General features: G+C 36.2%; 1 protein-coding gene across 1 annotated transcript in view; it reads left to right on the top strand.

Annotated features, from left to right (window-relative positions):
* The first annotated feature begins 2,844 nt into the window (after positions 1-2,844).
* Positions 2,845-14,213, top strand: part of LOC127455258 (kelch-like protein 29) — a 179,294-nt gene continuing 167,925 nt past the window's right edge. Inside the window, exon 1 of the mRNA XM_051722991.1 lies at positions 2,845-2,980. The gene's annotated coding sequence lies outside the window, so the exon portion shown is untranslated. The remainder of the gene's footprint in view (positions 2,981-14,213) is intronic.

Genomic DNA, 14,213 nt, shown 5'->3' with positions numbered 1-14,213 from the left:
TGTATGTAAACTTTTGACCTACTGGAATTGTGATATAGTCAATTAAAAGTGAAACTATCTGTCTGTAAACAATTATTTGAAAAATTACTCACGTCATACGCAAAGTAGATGTCCTAAACGACTAGCCAAAACTATAGTTTGCTAATAAGAAATCTGTGGAGTGGTTAAAAATGGGTTTTAATGACTTCAACCTAAGTATATGTAAACTTCTGACTTCAACTGTATATATATGTATATATATATATATATTATTTTTTTTTTTTTTTTTTTTTTTTTTTACATGAATATGTTGAAGCTCCTGCACTGACACATCATCACCAGCAGATGTCAGTCATGCATTTGACGTCTATGAGATTCAGTATGTGGTTTTCAGCTGAACTGACTCATAAGCACAAAGGATTCACCCAGGATGTGCTGATATATTGTGAAAAGCAAAAGATAAGAAGACTGTTAAAGCAGAATAAACTCTACTGCTTACTTTGAGTGTATCTTGTGTATTATTTTACTCCTATAAATGTTTATTATGTTTATTTAAAACTGTATTCATATGGGGGAGACCGGGGATAGTTTTCACAAGGCCTATCTATGTTAGGTTTTTATTTAAAAGTCCAACAGCTTAGACACCCTATTGAATAGAATATTTTTATGACTTCAGTCAAGTTCTTCCTTTTTTTTTTTTTTTTTTTTTTGGCCATATTCCCCTACTAGGTTCATAAGAATTGGAAGAGTTCTTTAAGATTGACGATAATATCGTCTGCAAACAGTCCAGTGATATGTCTAATCCATATACCTCTCAAGTCCTTTTTTTTATTTATTTTTTTATTTTTTTATAATTTTCGAATTATTATTATTGCATTTATACACACAGAAAGACAAACAAAAATGTACTACAGTGAATAAAATTGCAAACATGCTGAAGGAAAAGAAAGAAGAAGAAGAAAAAAAGAGAATACATAAATAAGTAAATAAAGAGAGAACAAAAAGGAAGGTAAACACAAGAGATTGATAAATACAAAATGATAAGTACAAAAAAAGAACAGCAAATATATGTGTATCATATATATAGATATAGTTTCAAAAGATAAGGGGAAAAAGGTTACAGAGAACAAAGATAAATACATATATGTATGCATATATTACTTTTAGAAACTTGTTGAACAAATAAAAGGTAGGTATATGGTACTTTAGCAAATTAACTTTTGTATATGTATTTTAATATATGTATACTAACAATAATATGTATAGAGATGTAATAATAAGGAGAAAAAAACTATGTATTTATTGGCTTTGCAATAAACGTATATGTATGTGATGTGGAACACGAAGGATATTATGGACAATTCTATAGTTGCTACCAGCTCCAGGCTATCGTGCGTGACAGTGATCCAGGGCACACGCCTCCCCGCCACGGCCACCCAAGCTAGGGTCCACAAACCTGTCCCCAGCTGCAATACCAGGACCCCCCACTCCACACACCACACCCCCGCAGCAACCCACTCCCATATCAAAGGCCATGAGTCCTGCCTTTCAGGAATAAGCTTTGCCTCACAGGTCCCTTCGGTTGGTGTGCCCATCACCATTGCTACCTGGGCGAAATGTGATCTGGGAGCCCCTATTTACCGGTGTCCTCTGTTGTTTTGTCTTGGAGTTACTTTAATTGTTGGGAGCACAACTTCTTTCCAGGGCCACTGCAACCAGTGTGGTCAATGCCATCGCCACCTGGGGGAGAGTTATCTCTTTGAGCTCTGATGTATTTAGCTCACGTATTTTTCATTTATATGGCCCAGGTGTGGTAAGGCTTGTGTGTTGTAGGTCCACTGTTCTATAATATATATATATATATATATATATCAGTGGGCAGGCCATTTACTTCTGGCAGATTTAGGTCGTTAAGTGAAAATAGATATGAGATTTAAAGCTGGGCTCCACCACCCTGACCGCTCAGGAGTAATTCACCGCAGAGGCCCACCACGCAGAGCAAGAGACCCAATATCCTAACCAGAGACAGGCCATAGCCCACCGCTCATGCGACCACAGCCGGAACACTCATGCCCCATACCAACACCACTCACAGCAGTCCGAGGTCATCAATAAAGAATACTGCTCAGTAATTTTGAGGTTATAATTGGGTGGGTCATGGGGAAGAAGTGAACTTGAAATTTCTATATCTATATCTGTGGGTCATTAATAATTTAGCTAAAGTTCTTGGAGGTTAAAAGTAATGGTGAATTGTAAGTTTCATAGTGTCTTGTGTGTTGTGGTGTAAGTATTATGTGGTATATTCAGGGGCTTAGTTTAATGTAATATAATACACTTTCAACAGATACATATACTCTTTTGTACAGTCAAGTTCTTGTAGAATTTTGTAATAATTTGTCAGATTTTGTAACACTTGCATACATTTAGAAAATTAAAACTGAACTGTTTTTACAACAGGGAATTTTTCATCAGGCTATGTTGTCATTTTATACAGTTAATTTTTAATTGCAATAATTTCTGTCAGCCAATACAATAATTTAATTTTACTGCTACCTTTCCTAATTTTACTTTTTAAAAATACCTTCTAATACATTTTAGAAATTGTTCCCACGGTGCCATGCATGCAGCAATTCAAACAGCCCTTAAATGCTATTTAAAACTTTTTTATTTTCCACACGTTCCCCATTGAATGTTCCTGCACCTCCACAGTGTGTCGACAGGGGCCTCTGCCTGCCCAGTAATAATAGAGCTTTAAAGGGGCGGAGCAGATAGAGTGTTACTGAAGCACACACACACACACACACAGCAGCTGTCAGTGTGAGCAGGTCTTTACATACACATACACACTGAAGATCCGAGCATCATCATCATCATCATCATCATCATCATCATTACTGGTGTGTACGAGGATTTCTCTCCACCGGACTGAGAGAATGAATCACAAGAGCTCAGTGTGTCCAATGGACAGATCCATTTAAACAAGCACACCAGCGGACTGAAGGTAAGACTGCTGGACTTTCTACATCATACTGGCTTATTAAACTAATGCTGCTGGAATAGTACTGCAATGCATGTGTGATAAATGAATGTGATTCTCTAAATTTCTTTTGCATGGAGACAGACTTGTATAACGCCACCAAAGGCTGTTTTACCTACCTATACAGATGACACTATATAGATTGTATACTACAGATGTGCTGATCTACAGCTGATACCTGCATCTTTTGGAAGGGTATTAGTGTTGGCATTAGTCCTGGCACACTGTATGTTTCTGCCCACCTGAATTGTTCCAAACAGAAGTCAAAGAGTTACAGGTGTGCATCCATTGAAACTGGTTTAATAATACATGCACTTTTTATTTGTTTCTTGATTCTTGTTGTGCATGTCGATATATGGCTAGTTTTTACTTCTGGCAAAATTACAAAGCAGTCATGTTTTGCACAAGTCTGTAGTATGCATTTAATGTTGAATGTGGACACTAAATGTATTTCTTAAAGTATTTAGTAATGATGAGCAGATGTTTTGATACATTTTTTATTTTTTATTTAATTTATTTATTTTTTTTTACACTTTTTAGGCAGTGTTTAAGTACAAATTCCAGTTTTGTTGGGAAATGCATATTGAAGCTTGCAAAAGTCACACAATAGTCACCTCAAAGCAAAATGTGCTCAAGATTTTTATATTCAGTAACTACTAAAAACACGTTAAAGGAGGAAATTATTGTTCTGCTTCAGCATAAATCAGCGGTAAAGGTCACACTTCACTGTCATATTGAATATTCAACACTTTAGCATATTTTCCATGAGTTGCAATAGAAACTGACAGACATTTAAATATAAGCTGTATAATAAGGTTTCATTTTAAATTACGATATTCAAGGAAAATCAAATGAGTCTTTAAATGAGTTTGATCAGCCTTTGCTATAAAACTTCAGCTTATATGTGCAGTCTGATGTATTCAAGTGCATATTATTAGATATTCCAGAATTGTAACTTACATTTTGAAACTTTTGTAAATTCACACAGATGGTTAAAACTGCTGCCAGCTCTTTCAACTCCATGGTGACTACACAGAGCAGAAATGAAGAATTAAACAGAGATCTGTCTTCGGAAAGACCTTAATTGAGTTTTGTCCTCATGTTGACGCTGGTCTTTAAGTCTTTAGGCTTCAGTAAGTGTTGGAGATCTTCAGATCAGAGCAGTTTAATGGATTTCACACTGAACTTTTCTGGAGAGATTCAGTACATGAGTGAGTTTAGATTCATATAAACAGCAGTCTGTCTGTGTACTGAGTTTAGATGTGATCGAGTGAATCCAGTCTGGGTCATTTTTCACCCCAAAATGAAAAGAAAATGATAAGATTCTAGAGACTAGGTCTTATGGTTTCTTTCAGGAAAGAACAAGATTTAATGTAATACTATGAACTGTTATTCTGCGGTTTTAATTTTTGACTAGAGGACAAGAGAATTGATTTATTGCCTCAGAGAGGTCATTAAAAATAGGTTTATGGTGAAGTGACATTGAAAAGCATGTTTAAGTGTCCTTATGTTCTCTGAGCAATCATCGTCAAACAAGATGTGGTTAATTAGTTTTTAAGATGGACATTTTTAATTTCTTTAACAGAAACTGTGATTTATATAGGAATAAAAGAGCACACCTGTCCTATGTGATGTGAATCGATCAGGGACGCTCTGTGGTAAGTGATTTAGAAATATTTTGAAATTCATTCAAATGGGTATCGATACAGATTTCCAGATTCTGATCTCGATACAATTTGATTGTGATTCGTTTAGTCATATTTTGGTAATAATGTCCATTTTAATATCAATGTCCAAACTATGCAGTTTAAATACTACTTTTTAAAAAAAGAGATATAATAGTCAGAACAACCAAAACTGAAGAAAACTTTAAAATCAAAGTAAAAGATTGATCATGGGATTTTACTAATTGATATTGGGATTGTTCAAATGAATATCATGGCGGATCACTTGGAAGGCTCCCAATGGTTCATAGAAAATTATTATTTAGCTCAATACATTATTAGTCGAATCAACTTTAAATGGTTAATGTCCTATGAAACGTGGAACCATCAAAATATGTGTTCAAGTAGACATCAGAAGCACATTTGATTTTCATATAAGTAACATACTTTTTTAAAAATGTTTCATATCGTGAAATATATATATATATAAGGAATGTTCTCGGCTCAGCACAGCTACTTTCTGTGGAATGCTGTTGATTACCAAAGGAATTCTGACTCGTCATTTAGTTTATAAAAGGTTAGTTTATGCTTAACTTGTTTTTATATACATCAGTATTTTAGGTTAAAATGTATTAGAATGTATAAGGGAAAATGTATTGTATATATTAGATCCTATAACTGGTCCTCAAGTTGTTCACCATTTTTAATTATCATTTTTAAAGGGTCATGAAACCCCAAAACACATTTTGTTGAGATGTGAACAGATATGTACAGGATGCACATCACTGAAAACATCGATAGCACTCATTATGTTTATTGTAAAGGGTAAAGTGGTTATTTTTTTCATTTTGTTGAGCCATATTGTTCTTCCGGTTCAAAAGGAACATTGACGCAACGTCACAAAAATGAGGTATATGCGTAAACTCTGAGTTATGATTGGTAGGGCAGCACACATTTACATCACTAGATTTTGAGCATTTCTCCACATTATTCATGAGTAGGAGCGCTTCCATCCAATCACTGCCTCATTCATGAGCTCACATTACAGCCACAGCGGAGAATTCAAACTCATGACATAGACGTTACCGCTGTTCTGCAGGCACAAGACTTCAACAGCACTTGGGGAACAGAAATGAGAGCCGACTTTCACACTTAACACCGTGGTCAGATTGAAATCACTCCACATAACGCACCGCAGTCCGCAACTGGACCACCACGAGCATTTCTTGGCTGCAGTTGTGCTAGTCCGGCTCTGAACATGCTATTTATGAGGGAGGGCTACAAGCGCTGATTCCATCACTTATTCTTTGTGTGTTGGATAATGGACATGATAAGATTGAAATCACAACAGAATGGACCAAAGTCCACTCCATAACCGCAACGAAGCAAGCATGTTTGTTGGTTGGCTGCTGTCACGCTTCAAATATGAGGCAGCGGTGCATTACAGGTGTATTTGTGGAGGCTGTTCTGTTTAGACGGCACCAATTGCGTCTTCTCACTGTGTGTATGATCATAAACAGGATAACATGACAGCTTTTTCAAAAACAGAAGACAATGATGAAAACTGAAAACTCAAAGTCATGGTCCTGCATGGTGACAAACGAATTTTCAGAAGTACAAATGTTTAATATAGTCTCTCAATTAATATGAGCTCATAATGCTTTTAATAATTTAAGAATAATTATCAAAGGATTAGCAAAATGCTGTTTAAAATAGTTTTAGATATTGTTTAGCATGTCATACTGCACGAAATGTCAACTTCCCAAAAGTATTTTATGTGAACTACACAAAAAAAAAAAAAAAAACACACAAAAATCCACTTATAATGGAAGTAAAAAGCACATTCATGTTCACCATAGGGAAACTGATTATCAGTGATAAACCTTTAAAGACAGACCTACCGTAATCTTTGAGGTTGTTAATCGATGGTATATGCTTCTGTTGAAGCCATCAGTCTGCATTATTTTAAGTTGATTTAAAACAATCATGTTTAATAGTGGAATTCTTGGTGAAAAACTACACTACCCATGATCCTGTGGGGAAAGATCCACCAATCAGAGAATCGTGCCAAACAAAGCACCCCAAAAGAGCTCTGCAGCGACTGCCCACTCCCATGATGCACTGTGAATTATGCAATCACGTCAATTTCCCTACACTCTCAAACTACTTCTATCTGAATATTTTGCAATACAATTCAAATATATTGTTTCAATGCTTATAATCACCAGTTTAACATCAATAGCTTTATAGTTTTCCTTCATTGTTATTCGATTACATCATTCTCAATGCTTCACGGGATTGTTATTTCCACATTAAAGATGTTAAGAACACATTCTTTGTTCTTTTTTGTTTTTTTTTTGTCTGATTTTATACTTTTTTGCTTCAAATCAAAGTTTGTAATTTTGTGATTGACCTCAGAGCTGGTTGGTTTGGTTCATCGCTTACATCTCTTTTATGGAGGATTTTATGAAATCCCTATGGAAAAAAAATAAACGGGAAAAACACTTCCGGAACCAAGACTGCTAAAAAAGTGGGCAGACACTGTTGAGCTCTATCGCTGCCCCATTGACTTCCATTGTTAGCATGTAACTGTTGTTTTATTTGTTTTTAAAAACAAAACTCTGGAACGTGTCAAAAATTATTTGTGTGGCGACACATTATGTTCATTGATCTTAAGTTGTTTTTAACACTGGAACGTTCTTTTTAATAGATTTAAAAAGTATTCTTAAAGGAATAGTTCACCCAAAAATGGCCCTCAGGCCATCCAAGATGTATCTGAGTTTCTTTCTTCATCAAAACAGAATTTAAGATGTTTAGGATTTAATTTCAGGCCTCCTCCTTTAAACAATGCATGTGAATGTACTCCATTTTTTGACAGCCAAAATGCATATTTAGGGTGCATCAAAATAATCCACACGACTCCAGTCGACAAATAAAGTTCTTCTGAACCCAAAACGATTGATTATTTTTAGAAACAAAACAATACTTATATACTTTTTAACTACAAATGTTCATTTTCGTACATCTCTGTGACGTGCGCTCATGAGAGGGGTGACGTGAGCTTGTTGGTAAGGCCACGTGTCACGTGGAGGAGGAAGCAGGAGCGCGTCATTGTTTACAAGAGGAGCAGCGCTGTACAAAAGTTTAATTGTCTTAGCTGTAGATTTGTATTTGTATAAGTGTATTGTTCAAAATGGTCATTTGGTGTGTGTATCCTGGATGCTTCAACCTTCAGAAACCCCAAAGAAAATGTACGCCGGGAAAAATATTAACTTTTCATCAATTGCCTATACATGATCATGAGCGATTGAAGCTCTGACTTATCACGCTGAACCTGGATATCAGTACACCCCTACATTCTCTCAAATATTGGAGGGTGTGCAGTGAACATTTTACCCCTGAGGATTTCAGAAAATCGAAAGAAACAAAGGGTTGATATCTGAATTCATCGGCTGTGCCCGTGCTGTTTTTCCAGCGAACTCAGGTACGTGTGAAAACTTTGTCATTGTCACGCCTCCCTCGGGCTCTGCACCTCCCTCAGCGCTCCGCTCCTCATCACCCGATTTCTAATTCAGCACACCAGCACTCAGTTCACTCGCTCATCACTGCCTGCATAAATAACTCACCTTCACGCCACTTCACTGTCAAGTCTCACACAAAGGACTCTAGTTTGACCACGCTGCTTTCACGCAGTGTTTATTTACCTGTCTGTATTTGCTCTTGATCTTCGTCGATATCTGTTTAGTGCTTACCCTGCTGTTTTGCCTGTTACCTCTTCTTCAGTTCTGTGGACATCAACCTTATGAATCCCTCTTCAGTTTGTGAAGCTTCTCTTCTGTGTGGTATCACCTGTACCATTGATCTCACTGTGTAAATCCTGTGAATCTCAGTAAACGCTCTCGCACTTGGTTTCGCTAACTACAACTTGTGTGGCTTGAATTCCTGACAGTCATATAGCCTAAATATTTCTGCTTTAGAAAAAGCACAAGTAGATAACTCAACGGCATTGCTCCGAAATAAAGGATGGTTATTTACTGCAGTAATGTTTTTTTTTTATTATTATTATTGTTATTTAACAGCCTCACATTATGTAACATGTCATGTTGTGTTAAAAACAAAAAACTCAGGGCAGGAAAATGAATATTAGAAAATTCTGATTGGATGGACCATATTCAAAAGTGTGTATAAATTACATAAAATATATATATATATACAGTATGTTATACAGTATGTTATATACCTGAACTATCAGTATCGGCCAATACCGATCCCAATCCAATACCAGTGTTGTTTTTTTTCTTAATGAGTTTAGAACATCTACAATTCACTGTGTGGAACTGATTGGGAGTACTCTTTGTGTAAAGAAACAAAAACCTCTAACAATACATTATTTCATTATAAAATAGGAAAACAAAAAACAATGACATAAGAGCATGTGCAAACTTTATATTTAACTAGTCTGCAGGATGTAGCAGCAAAAATAACAGTAATACCAGTGAAAGTCTTCAGTAGAAATGAAGCCAGTTCTCTTGTATCTGGACTTGTAAATGGTTTCAGATCTCTCTCTCTCTCTCTCTCTCTCTCTCTCTCTCTCTCTGTGTGTGTGTTATTCATATTTATTTATTTCGTTTTTTTCATTTTAGTTTTATTAGTATATCAATCCACTTTTCAATCACAGTCATTTTTGGAACCCAATTTGTTTTTATTGTAATTTCTAATAATAATAATAACAATAATAATTTTACTATACATGGCAATACATTTCAGTTGTAATTTCTTAAGGCTTTTATTTTGAAAGTCAGGCGCTGAATGCTCCAGGAAGTCTGTGTTTGAGTGTTTGTTTGTAGGCTAATTCACAGTAGTGTAATTCGCTTCTCATTCAACATGTAGTAAAATCCCCCTTCACCACCCCCCCAGCCATTCTGAAAAGCACTGTGGCAGCATCGACCATCTCTTAGGACCTGAAGTGGGACACACACATAGACTCCATTGTGAAGAAGGTTCGGCAGAAGTTGTACTTCCTTCGCCAGCTGAGGAACTTCAACCTGCCACAGGAGCTGCTGACACAGTTCTACTTGGCCGTCATTGAGTCTGTCCTGTGTGCATCTATAACTGTCTGGTTTGATTTAGCCACCAAATCAGACAGAAGGAAACTACAACGGACAGTCAGGACTGCTGAGAGGATTATTGGTGCTGCCCTACCCACCCTCCAAGACCTGTATGTCTTCAGTGTGAGGAAAAGCGCAGGTAGAATCACTCTGAACCCCACACACACTGCCCACTCCCTCTCTGAACTGTTGCCCTCTGGCCGGCGCTACGGAGCACTGAGCACCAGGAAATCCAGACACAAGAACAGTTTTTACCCTCAGGCCATTTTCCTCATGAACAGTTAAACTGCCTCAGGACTCCCCCATAGTGCAATAATGTAAATACGTATCTCATGTACATATGTAAATTCACATATTTAATTCAATAACTGTACATACCCCTACCTTGCACATTACCACTTGCACATGTACATATGCCATTCTGTTATATGTCCTATTATTTGTATGTCTATTTATACTCTTACCTGGTTTTATATTCTGTGTCTCACTGTAATGCTCTGTGTGCACTTGCTTCTCCTATCACCAAACAAATTCCTTGTGTACGTGAGAACACTTGGCAATAAAGCTCATTCTGATTCTGATTGTGATTTATGTCGTTCTTTGAGCTTGACAGTAACGTCAATGACCAACATGGGGTATCGGATTTGGATCGGGCTCGTTGGACCAATACACGATCCTGGTAAAAACGTTAGTATCGGACCCGATACCGATCCAGGTTTTGGATCGGTGACATCCCTAGTTTTACCCACATCCTACCCCTACTAAAATTGTGTTGACTTAACTACAATGCATAACTAGTTTTTGATCATGCTAATGTCTTTATCAGATTCAGTTGACCTTTCCAATTGTTTCAGTTATCTAAGAGCTTGCACATTGATTCAGTTTTAACAAATGAGTATTTTGAAATGCTAAAATCACATCTGCATGCAGGCTTTTCTTAACATCAGAAAATATTAATGACAGTGAAGTGGATGTTTCTTTCAGGTTGAAGTTTGTTTAAGGCAGCTCCTAGAAATCTTTCCTGCAGTTTAGTTTCCATGCTGCTCTGAAACACCTGCCTGTAATAATCAAACAAACCTGCAGACCTTGATTATCTGGTTCAGGTGTTTCATGAAGTCGAAACTAAACTCTGTAGGACCATAATATCTGTTCACAAACATAGTGAGCTGCCTTGCTGTCTACTGTATTTTTATGTTTTTGCATCCAGCTGCACTGCTTTTCAACTGTTTTTATAGTAAACATGTGAAGGCCGCTGGCTGAGGGGTTGTTCAGACTGAACACGTTCTTGTAATAAAAATAGCTAGATGCAGCACAATGCATCTAACAGAACACAGGGTTTTTCAAGACACACTTTTATAAGATGACGTTCTTTTTTACCGGACACAGCCTTCATGAAAACTGGGTGCTCCTGCGCGAAACGCTGAAAATACAGCTGGATGCAGTGCATGTTTACATAAGGAAACAATGGAAAAAGAGAGATTTATTTTAAAACGGCTTATAACATTGTAATGTCATGACTCATGTCTAAAGATTTTTAAGTGAGCTTTAGAGCAGCCAATGTTTAATAATTAAAATGCTTATTTCTCAGTAGAAATATGAAAAAAGGTACATTTGTAAATAATTTTTCTTTTGTCAGCTTTATTAAAATCTGCCTTTAAAAACCGACCCGATGAAGGCATCTAAATAGACATTATGTAAGGCAAACTTTTGTGCGTGCCTTGTTGCCTTCCTACTGTACCTCATGCATTTTACAACTGTTTTTCTCTCTAAAACCCAAACATAGAAAGGACGAGTTGTCACAAAGAATCTGTTCATGGGGTGTCATCCATTCTAGGTCAATATTTTATAGTACATAATCAGTGGCAATAAAAGAATGTCTTTGCACCCTGTTCGCTTTAAGGAGCTGCCGGCTAAAGGTTAACTGCTTTTGCTAATGTTATTGAGGCACCATTTTTAAACTGGGTCGTGTGCACTCCTTAGATGATGTCCTTCACGACGGGAGCTGTTTCTAACTTTATTGAGGAGAAGATTGAGCAGAATGCATCTTACTTATGATGCTGTCAGGTGCAACATATTTTAGGCTACATTCACATCTTATCAATTCCATTGTTTTGGTGAGGTTGTTTGCATATTACATTTTAAATATGGCTGATATATGACACTGGTCTGAATGGGTAATGCTCCAAAACTTGGAAGTGTGTTATGCATCATGCACACATAACCTCCCTGTGCACTTACTGCACTCTCTCTGACCCCGGCACGAGTCGAGACTGCTAACCATCCGTGAAGAAACAGCGATTCCTAATGAAATATTTAAAATGCTTGGGAAAGTCTTCTTTCTGTTTAAGTGCTCAGAAAGTGCTTGATCGCTCTCTTTGATACTGTGGAATAAAATATCTTTTTCTAAAAGGATTTACTTTGAATGACAGATTGGGTGTTGCCACAATTGTCATCAGGGGGTGTTCAACCAGTAACATTAAGTGTTAATTTTTTTTTTCACAGATTTTGTTTTAGTCGTAATTTTTGTCTTTTGATGAAAATGTCCTTTAAAATTAGTCAGTGTTTAGTCATCTCATATTCATTAGTTTTATTCAGTTTTAGTCAATGAAAATAAAATCTTTTAGTGCAAAATGGACAAAAAAGTGTGTCATACAGTAACAGACCAAACTTTAATCAAATATTCAATCATTTAGGGAAAAAATGTATAAACATTTTCTAATTAAACAGTGTATCAAACATATAACTATACATACTGTTCTTGTTGTGAAAACCTGAGCTCCTAAAATAATAATGAATAGGCTGAAGTATTAGCTACTTTTTAGAAGTTAATCTACTGTATTCTGAATTCTTCATGCTTTAGAGACTTATTCATTTTCCGTGAAAGGATATTACATTGCATGTAGCGTGTTTCTTACGGAAACAATGTTTTCACAATGCAAGTTACGCATATTCTGACTAGTGCGTCATTAGTTCAAGTTCATCTGTTCATTCGCTTCACTGTGCAGATGTAAGTTGTTATGTTACATATGTTGTGTATAAAGGCTAGTATAGTGATTGAAATCATGTATAAATTGCGTTTGAATGAGGTATTTACCCCGTTTTGAAGCAGTTCATTTTGCCTGTGTTCAACAACTCACGCAACTCAAGCGGAGAAATCCCCAATTATTAATGGGTTAGATGAATCTATATCTAATATCTTCTTCTATATACAGATTTTTTAGATGTTTCTTCTCCTTTTCATATCTTGCACTTTTAATATCTTTCAGTATAATTTTATCTCATCAATAACATTTTCGTCAATATTATGCTTTAATAAAATCGTTTAATTATCGTCATGATGCGCCTTTTTAGTTTCATCTTCGTTATCATTGACGAAATAAAAAAAACTTCAACAAATGTTTTCGTCTGTGATTTCGTTGACAAGATTAACACCACCTGTGATGATGGGGAGCCCATTTATTTACATTTGTCCCGGGCCCCATGAATTCAAGTGATGGCCCTGGATGTAACAGAATATATACAGGATATACTTGGGCTGTCACGATTATGAAATTTGGCTGACGATTAAATGTCACGTTAGGGGCTTTCACGATTAATTGTCATATAAATTGTCATTTTTTTAAGGTGTGCTTTTTTTCTACGTGTGCTTCGTAAACCTTAAGACATAATATTTAGATATTTAACATAAATTTTACATTTACACTTGTTTTTTGAACTCGTATATTTTATAATTTTTTAATAAAAAGTAAAATACAATTTTTATATAAATATAATAATATTATATTATAATATGCAATAGTAAAATATTTCTTTCCTAATTGCTTCACTTTCACACATTATTTTAATGCTCTGATTAAACCCACGAGCCCTTATTTGTCATGAAGCAAAACCTTTGAGATTCGTTTCATCATTTATCACTCCACATAAATAAGTGTGCGTCTCCTCCTCTTTGTCACTGCGTGTCATTAACACTGCGTGTATGAACCAGGAACATTTTCCATTACACGATCATTTAAGGGAAACTGAAGCACTTTGCATTCACTATCAAAGTTTATACTTGTTCATGTATATTTTTGCGGGAGTTTTGCGCAAGCCTCTGCTGATAGCACGGGCATCAGAGTGCTTCATGCGCTCTTCCGGACAGGAGCTGGTTGACCACCGCAGTGCGGCTCAGTGACGCTTGGACTCGAAGTTCAACAGAATGACACACAAACGCGCCGTTCATGGCATTTATACAGTATATTCGCTTAAAAGTCTCTTATTTGGGCATTAAAATGTGATTGGAATTTGAATGCCCAATAACCGCGTTGATCAGACGGTTATTTAATAATCGCAACAGGCCTAATATATACTACAATGGTATGTCCATAATGTTCATTGTAAGCACTAGGGCTGCAACTAACAATTATGTTTATAATCGACTAA

Source organism: Myxocyprinus asiaticus, chromosome 17, assembly GCF_019703515.2.
Source record: "Myxocyprinus asiaticus isolate MX2 ecotype Aquarium Trade chromosome 17, UBuf_Myxa_2, whole genome shotgun sequence".
NCBI classification, from domain to species: Eukaryota; Metazoa; Chordata; class Actinopteri; order Cypriniformes; family Catostomidae; genus Myxocyprinus; species Myxocyprinus asiaticus.
This window is presented reverse-complemented; position numbering and strand designations above follow the sequence as displayed.